The 16,635-nt window shown below is 36.4% G+C and overlaps 1 protein-coding gene and 1 long non-coding RNA gene across 2 annotated transcripts in view; one reads left to right on the top strand and one right to left on the bottom strand.

Annotated features, from left to right (window-relative positions):
• The window catches only part of LOC135771696 (uncharacterized), a 43,432-nt gene that overhangs the window by 11,834 nt on the left and 14,963 nt on the right, over positions 1-16,635 (bottom strand). The gene's annotated exons all lie outside the window — the stretch shown is intronic.
• Positions 7,963-12,932, top strand: LOC135771778 (uncharacterized). Its single transcript, XR_010543045.2, has 5 exons — positions 7,963-8,413; positions 11,732-11,812; positions 11,952-12,025; positions 12,644-12,736; positions 12,899-12,932. It is a non-coding gene; the product is annotated as an uncharacterized lncRNA (long non-coding RNA).

The following is a 16,635-nucleotide window of genomic DNA, read 5'->3' as shown; positions in this document are numbered from 1 at the left end:
TGTCAGTGAACAGCTGAAGGAATTTTTATCTAGAAATAGTATTTTTTTTAGGTATCAGTCCGGGTTCAGAAAGAATCATAGCACAGTAACTGCCACTATGAAATTTCTTAATGACATTACTTGTGCCCTAGATAGTGGAAAATCATGCACTGCGGTGTTTATTGATTTAGCTAAAGCTTTTGAAACTGTCAATCATGGTATTCTTTTATCACGTTTACATTGTATCAGCCTTTCTGAAACTGCATTAGGCTGGATTAGGAACTACTTAAAGAATAGGTGTCAAAGGGTGCAAATTAAGGAGTTTCTCTCTGACAAGCTTATTGTTGAATCTGGGGTTCCACAGGGGTCCATTTTGGGTCCCCTGCTATTTACATTATATATAAACGATCTTGGTGATAATCTATAAGATGCAAACATTCATTTGTATGCCGATGACACCATAATTTATTGCTCTGCACCCTCCATTAATAGTTGCATCTTAAAGTTGCAGGAAGCATTTGCAATAGTTCAGCATAACCTTGTCTCTTTAAAATTAGTCCTGAATGATAAGAAAACAAAATACATGGTCTTCAAGGAAAAATAAGTTTGTATCTTCTCTGCCATCTCTTTATACTCTACAAAGTAACTCTATAGAGCTAGTTTCCTCTTACAAATATCTAGGTTTTGTGTTGGAAGAGGATTTATCATTTAAGCTACATGTAAAACATTTGTTGTCTAGGTTAAGGTTACGAGATTTATAACTCGTACCAATCATTATACTCATCACTGTGTATTGTATGAAATGGTTAGTTTGCCTTCGCTTCACTTGAGAAGATACAAGCATTGGCTTATATTTGTGTATAAGGCCATAGTTGGCCAGCTTCCTATTTACATGAATAGTCTACTAACTGTCAGTAGTCAAGGGTATAATCTGCGTTCAAGTAAATGTTTTCTTTTAAATGTTCCTTTAATGAAGACGGAGTTTGGAAAAACTGCTTTTACTTATAGTGCATCAACTGCTTGGAATGAGATCCAAAGATCATTGAAATTGAGTGTATTTATCTCTATGAATGAGTTTAAGCTGTATCTTAACCGAACATTCCAAACTGTCTGCACTTGTTCTTAATCTTATTTATTGTTGGGAATATTGTTCTATGTACTAAATCTGTTTTTATGTTGTCTATTGTGTGCTGCTACCTTGGCCAGGGCTCACTTGTAAATTAGATATTTATCTCAATGTGATTTTATTCCCTGATTAAATAAAGGTATAATAAAATAAAAAAATAAAAAATTTTAAGAAAGCAGGAATAAACATCACAATCTGATTATGATGACAAGCAGAGTTAGTGTCCCAGTCACACCACTAAGAATGGCCGAAGTTACACATATATAAATGCCAATGAGGCGTTTAGTGAGGCGCTGGCGCGTCCAGTTAATGCATCTGTCATTTCTTTCATTTCACTGTAGCTCAGCATCGCGGTGTAAAGTAACATTATTACTTTAAAAGCAGCAGTAAAACTGTTTCTACTGTAATGGTTTAACTTTGCAATCAATCCATTGTTCATATTTATGTTTAAGTTGACACGTTTATGGCGCTTTTCCATTGCATAGTACCCCACGGTTTAGTTTAGTTTGGGTCGGGTCAGCTTACTTTTAGGAGCTTTTCCATTGGGTGCAGTACGTAGTACCCGATACTTTTTTTCGTACCACCTCGGTTGGGGTTCCAAGCGACCCGAGCTGATACCAAACGTGACGCGAAAACACTGTAGATCACTGATTGGTCTGAGAGAATCGTCACGTCATCGCTATAATGTAAATATTAGCTTTAGCTTACTGCTAGCTTGCGCTGTCTCAAGCAAACATGTTGTTATCTGTGTTCTGCTATAAGTTTCCAAACACCCTTTTAGCGATGAAAAACATCCGCAGGTTGAGAATCCGGGACACCATAACAGTTTTTTCCAGACTTACAGTTTGTGGCGGCACATTCGCGACGTGCACGCCCGCATTATTTATGCTTAAATGCAACTTGAATGAGGCTCAGCGGAGCGCCGTCGACTGACACCACGGGTCGGGTGTTTGAACAGAAACTGTCATGTGAGACAGAGGTAGTGATAAACACGATGTGCAAACATCTATGTGGTGGCCAATTTTAATTTTGTGGCAGACTGAGAAATAAATGAATGTATGGGAATGTACAACAACGCTCTCACGTGTATGATGTCACAGCAGTAGGCAGCGTAAATATAACGACACGCCTATAATCCCTCCCACTCCGAAGTGATACTAAACTCGATGGAAAAGCTAACCAAGCCAAAGTGAGGTGAGCTGACCCGACCCAAACTAAACTAAACCGTGGGGTACTATGCAATGGAAAAGCGCCATTAGATGCAGATTGACTTTCAAATGCAGACTGACCCACCCAAGTTAAGACTACATTAGCTGTTAATATCAGTATAGATCATATCATATATATTTAGATGTGTGAAAAACATGCTAGAAAGGCATAAATAGATTAACTTTAAATTTATTTATTAACAGTGCAGCGCGTCTCACCAAACGGACGAGGCGTTTATAGTTGATGCGCTCGCTGTTGCACTATTTTTTGAACCACCAGGGCACGACGCGAGCAATAAAGTCAAAAACAAACACAATGAAGAGTATAGAAGTCGTCGTCCGCTGGAACAACCCTGGTGCTTTTAACATTAGAGTTTGATATATATAAATATGAGAACTGAACAGAACGCTCGGACAGAATCGCCTCGAGTTCGGTCATTTTTTGATGCAGAGCCGCGCGGAAAGTAAAAAAAAAATGCCGTGCACAGCACCAAGCGAAATGGGGTCTCGCGCACCCAACGCGCACGACCGCCCACTCAGCGTTGACGTCATTTTTGCCGCGCGCACCAACGCGCTCGTGCGGACACGGCGAGCATAAACAAGGCTGTACATTGTGCTGGGCGCAGGGAGTGCTCATGGGAGTTGTAGTTTTCCAGTGTCCTTGCGCATTGTTTATAATTTCACATAACTTTTAAGAAAACTGAAATTTAGAAAATATATTCAACCAGCCAAAGTGGCTAGTGGGATTGGCTGTCTTACCCGCCACAGCCGAAATCTACCCGCATTTGGCGGGTGTTAATGTCAAGCCCTGGTAACGTAGCGTAGCCTAATAGCGCAGACAATTCGGTGCAAATTCAGAAATATGACAGCATACACTGTTACTGTTACACAGAGTTACTACAAAACACGTGCGTGGAGCGGGCATAAAGCTACTGTACAGCATGATAGAGAGGGAGAGAATGCAGGCGTGTGTGGGAAACATTAATGCTAACCTTTCGTCTTCTCTGTCAGTAACATCCATGACTGTTGATGTTTACGCAAAAAAGAAACTATACGGAGGAACGGACTTTGAAAACACTGTCACCTTTTCAGTTATGAGGCGTGGCTGCATGCAACATGACAGAGCGCACGTGCAGTGAATTTAGCCGAACAGTAAAATATAAATGTGCGCACTCAATTGGATAATTTTAAACGTGCAAACACAGACAAAAAAGACATGCCATGGTAGAAATAAAATAAATAACATTACTTGAGGGCTATTTGACGGTGCTATAATTACTGTTAAAGTTTTCTTGCATTTATCTGTTAATATATTAAGTTTTATTTTAGAAAGGATCCATTTATTAAATGTTTACAGAATGTTATTTGGTCAATAAAGCAAGCAATTTATGCAATCTTGTGTATGACTATTTTCTTATTCAACCCTCTCTGAATAAGTAATATGTAATGTTTCTTAATGGCTAATCATTATTAATAATTTAGTAGATCTATTGCTTAATACCAAAAGGGTTAATGTTATTCATTTTTATAAGTAATTAGTTATGAAAAAAATTAGCTAGTCCCTTACCTATTTTTTTAAGCTTATCATAGTAATTAAATTAAGGTACTCTTTACTCAAATATATAGGATATAATTTACTCAAACAAAGTGAGTGCAAATTGTTACAACAATTTTATTGAGTAAATTCTAATCTATAGGTTGTTTTTTACAGTGTAGGAGCCCTTATATAATGGTAGGGGAAACACTGCTATTACTCAAAGTCCTTTTAATGAAGTTGCGTCACTCCGCCGTCATATTTGCTGCGCATGCTTTTGTTGTTGTCTCCTCTCCTCAGTGGTGAAATGGCGTCCAGCGCACAAATCTCAAAACGGCCACAAGATGTCGGCATTTATCGGTCAAACCAATATTACAAAACCAATTTCCGATAATGGGAAAATGCTTAAAGCAGGGGTCACCAATCCTGCTCCTGGAGGGCCAGTGTCCCTGTAGAGTTTAGCTCCAACCCTAATCAAACACACATGAAGCAGCTAATTAAAGTGCTTCAGGTTTGTTTGACGATTAGGGTTGACAATATTTGCATAATGGCTTCAATAAAAAAAGTGGATAAAAAAAAAAAAGATTGCCAACTACGTCAGCAGGTGACGTGTAGTAGTCTGCTCATGAACAACCAGGGAGGAGAACAAATTATAAAAAAATAGTTTGTTTGGTTTCTCTAAAAAAGTAAATAATAATATTATTATTGAACGATTGATGGACCTTTTTGGCGATGTCCTTTATTATGAGGAAAGGATTGTGAAACAAACTTGTGGACAGACAGAAGCCTCCCGAATTTAATCAAAAATATCCAAAAATGTGTTCTGAAAACAATCGGAGCACTTGGGGGTTAAGGACGACACAGGAGTAAGTGATTTTGGGGTGAACTAACCCTTTAAGCCTACATGCCTATTCCTTAATAAGTTTTAAAGATATCCTAAACTCCTTTCACATTTTACTTACACTTTTTGGTGTTTTAATTAGTTAATTTGTGACTGAAAACCCAAAACAGGTGCTCACATGACCGTTAAAACACAACAATAATTAAGGAGACATACCTGATGGAATAAAATCATCATATTCCTCAGTATGATCTTCCTCTTCTGTGGGTTCAGTTTTGATTTCTGTGGGTTCAGTTTTGATTTCTGTGGGTTCAGTTTTAATCTTCATCATGAGGTTTGTGCAGTCGATGAGTTTAACTGAACACATCTTCAGTTTGGTCTGCAGGATCTGCTGCTGTTCTCCAGCATTACAGACAGAATCCAGAGACTCTGTGGAGGTTTGATGCTCCTGTAAGCTCTGTTTACTGTCACACACTGTAGTGTCCTGAGTGTCTGTGGGCTTTGACTCAGTATAACAGAGTAAAGTCAGACTGAGATCGGAGTCCTGTGTGTGTCTGGATTTCTCTTCAGAGAGTTTAGAGTCCAGCAGTGGTTGTGGTGTGCGGCTCTGATCTCTGCTCATCCACACTGAATCCAGACTCCCATCATCAGTCACATACACTGAAGATTCACAACAATCCACATCCTGACAACACAACACACACAGACAGTAAGATTAGAAATGATTTGATGTTGTCTGATTCAGGTAAATGATGTTTAAGCTGTACAAACCTTTCGATTCATTGCTAAATCTCCGCTTTGTCCCCAGTAACGCCACCTCAGCTGAGAGATTTCTGTGATGAAATCATCAATATATCCAGCATGGACCGATCAGTTCATACTGATTTACAGCGCAGCACATCTCATCATCAACGCCTCAACACTAAAAAAAAGGAGAGACAAGACTCTGTCTACATTCAATGAAACACGCAAGAGAGAAAAACACCGGATCCACAAACACATCACACACACGCGCGCGCTCTTTCTTTCTTTCTTTCTTTAATGAGTTTATCTGCGGACTAAAGAGCTGCATCGCCTCCTGCTGTACTGGAGAGAAAAGATTTGAGCAGCTATTTAACACCTATATATAACGTCTCAAAAATGGTTTATTTTGGTCTGGTTTTGTTTTCGTAGTAAACAGACGTGATATTTACGTTTTTTTACTACCTAAAAAAACGTACTATTTAGGTGCTTTTACAACATATTAAAAACGTCCTTTTTTGGTTACATTGTTTTTTTAATTTAGAGTGTCGTTTTTAAAACGTTTTTAAACGTTTAACGTTGTGCTGCAACATTACCTAATTACAACCAAAATACAACGTTGTGAAACGTTGTAAAAACGTTTTGTTTTTGCTGGGAGAGCAATGCATCATCCATAAGATTATAATGTTTGTAGCGGGATATAGGGGATTAATATGTACAAAATATATTTCATACCAAGTGGAGTTGGTAACTAATAAGAATAGTAAATGTGTAAAGTAGCATAAAACAGAATTACATAATAAAGCAAGAAAAAAATACCTCAAATGTGTATCTATTTATGATTGGATTCCACAACTGATAACAACAACAAATCAACCCATACATACAAGACAATACAGGGTTTCGTGTAGGTGTAGCAAGTGAACAAAATTTTAATTTAAGAAACTTACTATTGCGCTTCTGATTTGGCTGTGAGATTCGCTGAGAATGTATTGAGAATAAATTGGCTGAAAAAAACAATAAAACCATTACAGAAAATTCTAATGGTTTCCATTAAAATACCGATAGGAACCATTAGCTTTTACCATTAAAACCAAAACACTGTAGTGTTCCAAAAAAATAACCAAATGGGAACAATAAGGGAATGTTAGGGGAACGTTGTGTGTTTTCTGGGAATGTTAAAATGCAGATAATGGTATGTTTGTCACTTTATGAATGTTCCGATGTTGAATCTGAGGAGGTCAGGTGACTAACAGGAAGATCGCAAACATCTAAATTCTCACAAGTGCATTCTGTGTTCTCGCGACGTTCTAAGTTCGTTCTTCCAATGTCGCCTGGCAAGACCGATCTCCACGAGAACGCAAGTCTGTTTTTTGCGTTCTTGGAATTGAGAAACAGCCATAGATCCTCTACTTTTCCCTGTGGAAACTGGAAGTGTGACCTCTGATCTATTTCTGAATTATCTGACTTTCTGCGTGTTGCATTTTAGAATACTGAATTTTGTTGTATAATTTTTTTTATTTATCTTGAAAAACTGAATTTGTAAATATTACAAATACGGCAATATTCAGTTTTATTAAATTACACTTATCTATAATTTAATTCTAGCTCCATAGGTGGAAGTGTGACTTTGGATGGCGATTTAAATGGACAGTGGGATCATGATTTCAGTGCTAGTAGGCTAAAGTTTTTCAAAAGCAGATACCCTGCCTTTAAATGTAAAACTTGCGTTTTATAGTCAGGGGCTTTATTTATCGGACCTACATTTATTGAGAGTGAGGAGTCACGTGCCGATTTGGGCGGGGTCTGCGCCGGTCGGCCATGATGGTAAGTGACGCTATCAGTTGCCAGGGGCAACTTCACAGAGACGCGACTTCCAGACCTCTTTTAATTTATTATTTCGGAGACGATCTACAAATACGATAAAGAAAATGAATAAAGCAACGCAAAAAAATAAGGCGAAAGAAAAGAGACCTTACAGGAACAAGCTCACAAACAGCATTGTACTGGCAAAGGTAACTTACGTTTCTTCACTTGCGTTTAGTGTATTGTGAAAATGAATAAAGCAACGCAAAAAAATAAGGCGAAAGAAAAGAGACCTTACAGTAACAAGCTCACAAACAGCATTGTACTGGCAAAGGTAACTTACGTTTCTTCACTTGCGTTTAGTGTATTGTAATTAAGTTATGCATTTAGCAGACACTTTTTGACCAAAATGAAAAAGTAATTAACTGCGACGGTTTCTAAACACTAGGTTGTAACGAGACGTTCAAATTGAACGGTTCAATATACACAAACGTTTCCAACACTTTACTTGAAGGGATAAGACTGACATAAAACCTTCATAATTATTTATGACATGACACATGTCATGATGAATACAAAGAAGGTTTTATGCATGTTTATGACATATTCGTGTCATTCGTTCAATTATGACATTTTTAAAGCAAATATGCCATTGTTTGAGATGTCTTTGTTATGCATAATGGTGTCTCCATTTCGGTAACCTAAAAACTGTATTCCACTGTTCCAACCCAGCGGGCATATGACCGACCTTCAACGTTGAAATTTGGTTGAAATTAGGTCAGTTGTTTGTTCAACGTTGAAACAACGTTGAAACAACGGTGAATGGTAAACGGTTGAAAAAGGTTAATAAAATGCTTAAAAATCAACGTTGAAATTTGGTTGAAATAACGTCAGTTGTTTGTTCAACGTTGATTCAACGTTGAAACAACGTTGAAACAACAGTGAAGTAAATGGTTGCAGAGAGACAATAAAATAATGTTTTATAATATGTGAATCATTCAGAAAAAAAATTAAAAACTCATTTTATAAAATTGATGACATTATAAAAAAAATTTAACAAATAATTGAATATACAGGTAGCGACGTAATCTCGCGAGATTACACGAGACTGGACTGTTTTAACGGCTGTCTTCGAGATCTTGCGTATCACACGAGAAAATGCTTCAGAGAAAGAAGAGGTAAGGAAATATAAGTCAATGTAAACGCATAACGTTATTTTATTCACATATACAAAGTCGTATGACAAAAAAAGCACGATGCCAAATCGGGTTTTTTTCTGTTAGTTGCGAATGTATTCGTTATAGTAGTTAATTTGCTAGTCCACGGATGTTCCCGCCGAAATTGGACTTCGTTATTATGAATATTAATAAATTAATATGAGGTGTGTTTTATCAACTTAACCACTTGGTTGTTTTTGCTTCAGAAAAGCAACTAGTTATAAATGTAAGCGCTTTTTTGGACAACTTCGGTGAAAAGTGTTGATTTCGTAGTTCAGTCAGCGTAACTTGTATCCGAGAGGTCTTACAGGCGCCACAGACACCTATCAGCCTTTTGTAAGGAGGAGCAGCTCGAGTGCGGTGCGGTCAGTGTAAGCTGCTTATAGTCCATGGGCCAAGCCAGAATGTGGTACCACCTAAGGTGGCAAAATATATTTGGTACCAGTTTGTTTGTAGAGTCCATATAAGTACTTTGAAACATGATAACCATTTTAAATGAGTAGCTTTACTAATCTTTTGGGACAATCATTATTTTTGCCAGTATAGTCCTACAGTATCTGCACAGCAGGTCTAATGTAAGAGGTAGCCATACATGCTGTATGTTAATTTTTTCAGGACAGTCAGGGGTGTCCAGATCTGACATAATTTGACATGATATTGGTTGTATAAGTTTTATATTAAGCTTCATATTAATAAAGGAATCTTTTAAATTGTTATATTTGTAAATCTTATCTCAAAAGATATTGGTGTGGGGGGATATCATTTCAGATATGGATAGACAAGACTGTCTGTAAACTGGTGATATCAGAACCATGAGGGTGGGACAATCCATGACCTAGCAATTTGAAAAAATATGTATGTAGTATGTACTGTATATGAAAATTGTATATTATCCAATAACAACGACTGGTGCTAATTTCAAAAGTTTCAGATAACTCCACTATACTTCATTGTACATGTAACCCATGTAATCACGAAAAGGCGAGTCCTACTGTTTATTTTGATGTGTGTTACCCTTGTAGCCTACTAGCACTTTGCGACTTATTCAGTATGACTCAGCTGTGTTTAAATGAGTGAAGAAATTACCAATGATTGCAACTTTGTTTAATTTGATACATTTTCAAATCAAGATTACTCAGACCATCTTAGTTCTACAAGCAAGATACTTGTGTCACTGTGAAGTATCCACACTTTTTCATTTGATACCTGTTTTATACAAGAAAAGATTGATGAGTGTGTGGAGATGCAGAGATGGAGCGGGTGTAGGTCATTATCACAGATCCCGCTACAGGGTGTACACAAATGATCCAAATACAGACATAGACAAAGGTGAAATTAACTTGGACAAAGCAGAATGTCATTATGAAGCAGCAGAAAGAATGGCCGGCCCTTTATAAAGTTTTTGCATACATTATGGAAGGACTGGTTAAACATCCTACAGTGGTACCATTCACAGACCTGACCTCTAAACTGGTGACAGAAATGGCAGAATGTGGTGTAACACAAGCATATTCTCAGGTAGAAAAAAAATGACACAGCCCTTTGCCTTCAGAAGCAAGCAACAAGTGGAGATGCCATCCCACTACCACGAAACATCAAGCCTGGTCTGTTCACAACATTGGCATGGGATGGGACAATATAGAGAGACTTGAGGAGACAATCAGTGGTGAAGGGACATCACATAGAGTGAATGGAATTGCTGTGCAAACAAAGCCTACTGCTGATCATCCTCCTGAGACCAGAGCTTTGCCTTGCATCCCCAAAACCAAGAAGAGAAGCATTGAAGCAGTAGAGATGGTTCTTCCCATTTACAATGCAGGAGAATTATACAGATGATTGATACTGATCATGCCTCCTTTCTACAGGATACAATAATTACATTTTCCTATAACTAATAATAAAATAGAATAAATATGCATAGTTCATTTCTAGACATTTGGACACCTCACTGAGAAATATCTCCCACTTATTTGTACAGGTATGCTAATGTTAGACTGGATGCGGTGACCACCAGCACCAATGGCTGTTCTGGAGCCTATGGCCTGCAAGTGTTCACGGACCTGCAAGCTTCCTGACTGTTCCTGTCTTGTCAATAAATTTAAGTGCACAGAAATGTGCAAGCTACAACCCTGCAGCAATTAGAGGGAGGAGGATTCTGATGTCATGAAACTGGTTGAAAATGTAGAGTTTCGTTGCAAAACGAGATAACTCCGTTTTTTTATTTTTCAGAAATCTCGTTTTTTGGTTGTGCATTCCAATTAATATCACTTCAACTGCATTTGGTTTGTTTTGATTTAAACCTTCATGACTTAAAAAATACAGCTAAATAGCACCATAAAACAAAATAATAACATGATAACATAATAATAAACATGTTTTGACAAAAATGTTAAAAATGGAGTTATCTTGTTTTGCAACGAACCTCTTCATATGATGATGACGATGATGAATAAACAGAAACAGTTTGCAATGACCAAATAAGTTCATGAACAATGTAGAATTATTTTTTTTTCTTTGTATGACAGGTTCTGTTCAAATAAAGTAAAATGACTTAATTATTTGGCTCAATAGTTAGTGTCATTGAAGGCTGATTTCTGTGACAAAGCTACCACTTACAAAAGGTTATCATGTTGAAATATCATCTAGAGATATGGACTTAAAACAAAAATCAAACTAGAATTTGCCACCTTGGGTGGTACCGATTAGTGAAAATTTTGGCCTGGGCCCATGGACTATTAGTTTCTCAAATTCATATGACTGACAAAGTGTTAACACTTAGATGAGATGTTGGTGTTTTATGGCTCACGAATTCGCAATAACGGGTATAGCAGTTCGTGTTAATGACATTAATCCAAACTTATTGATGACGTGATAACATGGGCGTCGAATCCAATATTAATCATGCTGAGGTTTTCTCGACGGGGTATAAATGCAGTTATAAAATTAAAAGGGACAAGATAGTCGACGTGACCCTCATGTTTCCATGGCAATCAGTCAAAGTTACATGTTACGCTTATGATCGCACCTGCGGTCATTCGCGCAGTATCCATGATTTTAAGCGGCATGAAACACTTAAGTTAACTCCTTTGTACGAAAATATCATGTCGTGTAAGTTTGCATGTTCTATTCGAATTGAAATACATTGTAACGGTGTAATTTTGCTTACTTGTTGAATAGTTAGCAAGTTTTAATGGAAATAGAAAATATTGGTTATCTAGACAAATATGCTCTTGTTTTTAGTATATTTTTATAACTCTTTTTTAATGTCTTCGTTATCAGAGCCCTTCAAATTAGAAAAGTGAGGATGATCTTGTCAATGCTGAGATTTTCATGCATCAACAGCCACTACATCTGGATCAAGTAATGTTGTGTTAACCCTGCTATTCTACAATATTTACTTAAATGCAGTATGCAAGTGTATGTATTCATGTTCTGATAAAGTCATTATAGAATTCTCTTCCAATATTGCACTAATTTTACTTTTTTATATTTTGTCAAGATTGAACAAGAAACAGACAGCAAGGGTTGTCAGATCAGAAACAGAATGACACACAAACACAAGAAACTTCACAGGTGAGAATTGAGAGTGTTTTTTTAAAAACACCTGCTACTTGTTTCTCAAGACTGGTTTATCATTGTCATTAGGAAAATATAAGAAACTAATTTAGGATACAATGGTTACTTTTCAGCACAGCAATTAATTTCTTTTGTATGCCACTATTCCTTCTACAGTATGTAGGCCTACATATTTCAAACACTTTGTTTTCAGTATACAGAGACAAAAGTTAATCCAGTGTTCAGAGTGGATGGTGATTCAAGTTTTATAGAGGCTTCATATTGACAGAAAAAATGGGTCTTTGTGGTGGTGAATTTGACATCATTTATTTGTTCTTATCTTTATGTATTTTGGGGGTTTAATCATAATTTTTTTAATTGTCAATGAGCTGCCACCTACCCTGGTAATGCACCACCAAGATACCATGTTGTAATAGAAATCCGTAATTTACCATTTCTTTTTTGTGAAGCGTCTCCCCTAAAACCTTACAATGCATTTAATATTTGTTTTGTAACCAAATCAAATTCTACTAATCCTAATAATTAAGATGCAGTGTTTTGTATTTCACAATTTATGTTTTCTTTTTAAAAGGGGCTATGACTTGTTTTTATTTTATTATGTGTTTTAAATTGTAGGCAGATCAACATGCAATTTGAAGACGTGTGATAAAATACAGAGAGGTGAAGTAGTGTGTCTTTCCAGATCCCTAAATCATTCCCCCTTAAAAGGTAATGAATAGTGTTATGACAAAAAATTTAAACATTCTTCATTTCTTTAAAAGTTGTACTTGGGCCACAGTTTTCTGTATTTCTAACCAAAAGATTAGATTTATATTTCTATACAAATGAAATATGTTTTTCTTTTTCCAAACTTTATCAATGATCGCTAAGATGAGCCTGAAGAGGAGATTTGGGAAGATGTTGTATAAGTCGCTTTGCCAGATCACCTGTGGTAAGTTTGTAAAACATATATTAAAAATAGGATTAGAACATCTCCTAATCAAAAGTTTTTGATCAGGACGGGATGTCTGCTAGCAAGATGCCTTGCTGGTCTGAGCGAGTTTAAAGTCTTACACAGACAGTCCAGAAGTTCTGAAGTCCATCTTCGATTTCATTGGTAAGGGACTACACAAAAGGCTGTTTGACCCACACGTAAAGCAACCTGTCAGTGTTTGCTTTGTTAAGCATCTCATTTGGGCGTGTTGAAAATATAAAGTTAATATCACTTAAGCATTCAGTATTGGATTCATTTGTAACCAAATCGATCAGAAGCACCATTCACTACCATAGTATTCTTTTATCCTACTATGTAAGTCAATGGTGCTTCTGGTTAGTTTGGTTGCAGACATTCCTTAAAAAATCTTTGTGTTCATCAGGACGCTTTAAGGTGTAGAAACATCTCTGCAACCTCAAGAGAAATTGGAGGCAACTGAGCTAAATTGCAGATGTTGTTTCAAAGGGTCTGAATATGTATAATGTAAATATGATATGTTTTCTTTTTTCATAAATTTGCAAAAGTTTCTAAAATTCTGTTTTTACTTTGTAAAAATATCTAAACAATTACAGTATCATGCAACAACATAAAATTGAAAGTGAAAGGTGTATGATTTCTGAATGCACTGTAGATGATCTTAATTGAACCTCATTGTCATCTTCGTAAACACAACAGCTTTGTTCTTTCATCAGATGGCTATGCAATATTTCAAGTCAGACTATCAAAGAAAACGCATCTTGCCCTGATGTGCAATAACAAGATTTTTTTGTACATGGGCTAAAATGCAGCATTTTTTAAAAATTAAATATCTTGTTTTTTCCCCCTCTTTAGATGCTGTCATCGTATTAAGTACAGCATGAGCCAGAATAGATGGGTGGTGGTGGCCATAAGAAGACTGTCAACTAAACCAACAACAAAATTCATATTTGCAGTTTTTCTTGAATAAAGTTTTTCTATTCAGATTAATAAAATGCCTTTTAAACATGATTTTGTTTCATATTTTATTTTATTTTATTCTATATTTAGAAAATTCCACTTCTGCACTACTAACTGGAAACCTAACTGTTTGAAAGAATGTGTTTTTATCCATAAAAAAATATTTTTAACAGCCGCTTTCATGTTTATTTGGAAAGGGTAGGCACCTGCTATCTTATTTGTCCACATTTAAACTTTACCTTCCTTAAGTGTTTAGTTTTATGAATGGGGTTTTACTGTAAGTTATGCGTAGCAAGTTGCATTCATATGATAGTTGCATTAAAAATGACATGTTTACAGTAAATCATTTCGTGAGTATTGCAGTGTAAAGTAAAAATCTATATTTAGTGTTAAAAACAACAAGGAAATAGAAGGTTGAAATTGCGTCATGATATCAACCATAATTCACCTATGTTGAAAGTGTGACGTTGAAACAACGTCGTGATTTCAACGTTGAAATTTTTTGCAAAACCGAAAGGTAATCCAACGTTGATTCAACGTTGGTACCTGACGTTGATTCAACGTTGAATCAACGTTGAAATGCCGACTGGGAATGTTTTCCATATGTATCGTGTGATGTGCTGGAGTAGTTTTTAACGCAGCAGTTACTGCCAGGCATGGTAAAACAGTGTAGAATTGCGAAAAACCTTATCTACTACCGAGCTAAAAACACACGTAAACAATCATGTTCTGCAGCCGGAATCCTGCCAACATGGCGGAAAGGGGGAGGAGCTCTGTACCATGACGACAACTCTCCTCACTCTCAATAGGCTGCGTCCGAAAACTCTAAATTGCTGCCTTCTGAGGCAGCTTTCCAAGGCAGAAAAACACCAAGGCATGTCCGAATTCAATGTTAGGTTTACTTCCTGTCTCATACCTATGCGTGGGTTTACAATAAGAATGTGATTGGTCGAGCCTGGTCGAGTTCGAAAAAATAAAATGGCGGCCAAGGAAGCGACTGGAGCACAAATTTTGTGTAAATGAAGGTAGATTTTCACTTTTTACACCTTTTAATAGCATTTCTAGCAAGAAATTGATATTGTAGTTTTCAAATATGTGATTAGTTATCACAAAGGCGCTCTCTGTTTATATTTCAAATACGCTGCCTTTGAAGTGTGTCCAGAAGTCTTTCTCTGAGCTGCCTTCATGCCCCCAAAGTCATTTCCTCATGAGGCAGCGAGGCAACGAGTCACTGCCTTGAGTTTTCGGACGCAGCCATAGTCAGGATTACTTATTCTCCCTTATTAAAAATAAACATTCAGTAAAGCTGATTGATTGCCTACAAATACATGGCTATATACAAATAACATAGCAAAACAGTTTATTTTCTATTGTCCCGGTAGGTTGTTATTTTCTATTTTTTTTATCATATTACTTACGTTTTAAGATAATGAATTCTATTGTTTCCTTTTTCCCCTAAAATAAAAGAATATGAAGAAATTATTTTAAATTAGTCTTTCTTGAATGAGCAAATGAAAGTGGTTGAAGTTTAAAGCCTTTATTTTCATCTGTATACTGTAATGACTTTGTTATTTTTACAACATTACATTCAACTGTGATTGTCATTAAAATACTAATAAAGTAGAAAGAAACTTGTTGAATGAATGAATGAATGAAGCTTTATTTGTCATTGTACAAGTACAACGAAATTACAGCCATCAACATTACACGAACAAACGGTTTAGAAGTACTAAGGTAATGCAGGGTAAGTCGTGCATTTATTTCGAATGGACCATCATTTTTAACACGAGGTTGTACAAACGTATAGCGATGTCTTGGGCTACTAAAAAAATTTATGTTTATTATCTTTACCGTGCACTACTGTAACAGTAGCTTTAGACCATTGTAAATAATCACCACTTAATATAAAGCTCTAAAGCCCCGTTCAGACCTCAAGAGACTAGCGGTAGCAGAGCAACATGATCTTATTCATGTATAACAACACGTTATACAATATATGGTGTCTGTACAGTGAAAGTGTGACATGCTTGCATATAGGCCTATAGCAGAAGGCAGGAGACGCAATCATTGTAAAAATGAACAAAGCATTTACTGAATAATCTGAACACTTTCTTTCTCAGTGTGTTCCTATCCAAGGCAAGTTAATGGACAATAAATGACATTATGGTCCCATGACATTAAGACTTTGAAACCAATTCTTAAAATCACATAGCACACAACATAAAATAAATGAGTTTGACACATTACAAAAGAGTTTATAAAAGAGATTATATAAAAATTATAAACGTGTCAAAAAATGAAAAACAACACTACTGTATATATACATGTTACAGTATGTTTGCTGCAGATTGTCCTTCAAAAATTACGATCTAATAGTTTGTTTATGCATGCACCATAATACAGCAGACAGGGACGTAGTGCCCTTAGCGGCCAAAGCTTATATGACCTGTGGTTACGTTTTAAGGTTCTTAGCCTTATACGTCAGATTAGATGCATTTTATTTTCTACATTTGTAAATGTAGAAATGGTTTCATCAACATATGTTGGAGCATCTAAACCCACCCTTTCCCTAAACCCAACCAGTTTGTTTATCACATTTCCGCCTTCACCTGCATTCATACAAGTTTAGTTACAGCCTAAAAGTGGCCCTGGAAGCCCAAAAGCATCACACCACACACCCCTCTGTTAGCAATTTAGA

This window comes from Paramisgurnus dabryanus, chromosome 8 (genome assembly GCF_030506205.2).
Source record: "Paramisgurnus dabryanus chromosome 8, PD_genome_1.1, whole genome shotgun sequence".
NCBI lineage: Eukaryota > Metazoa > Chordata > Actinopteri > Cypriniformes > Cobitidae > Paramisgurnus > Paramisgurnus dabryanus.
Note: the sequence above shows the minus strand (reverse complement) of the source record. Positions and strands in the feature narration are given on the sequence as shown.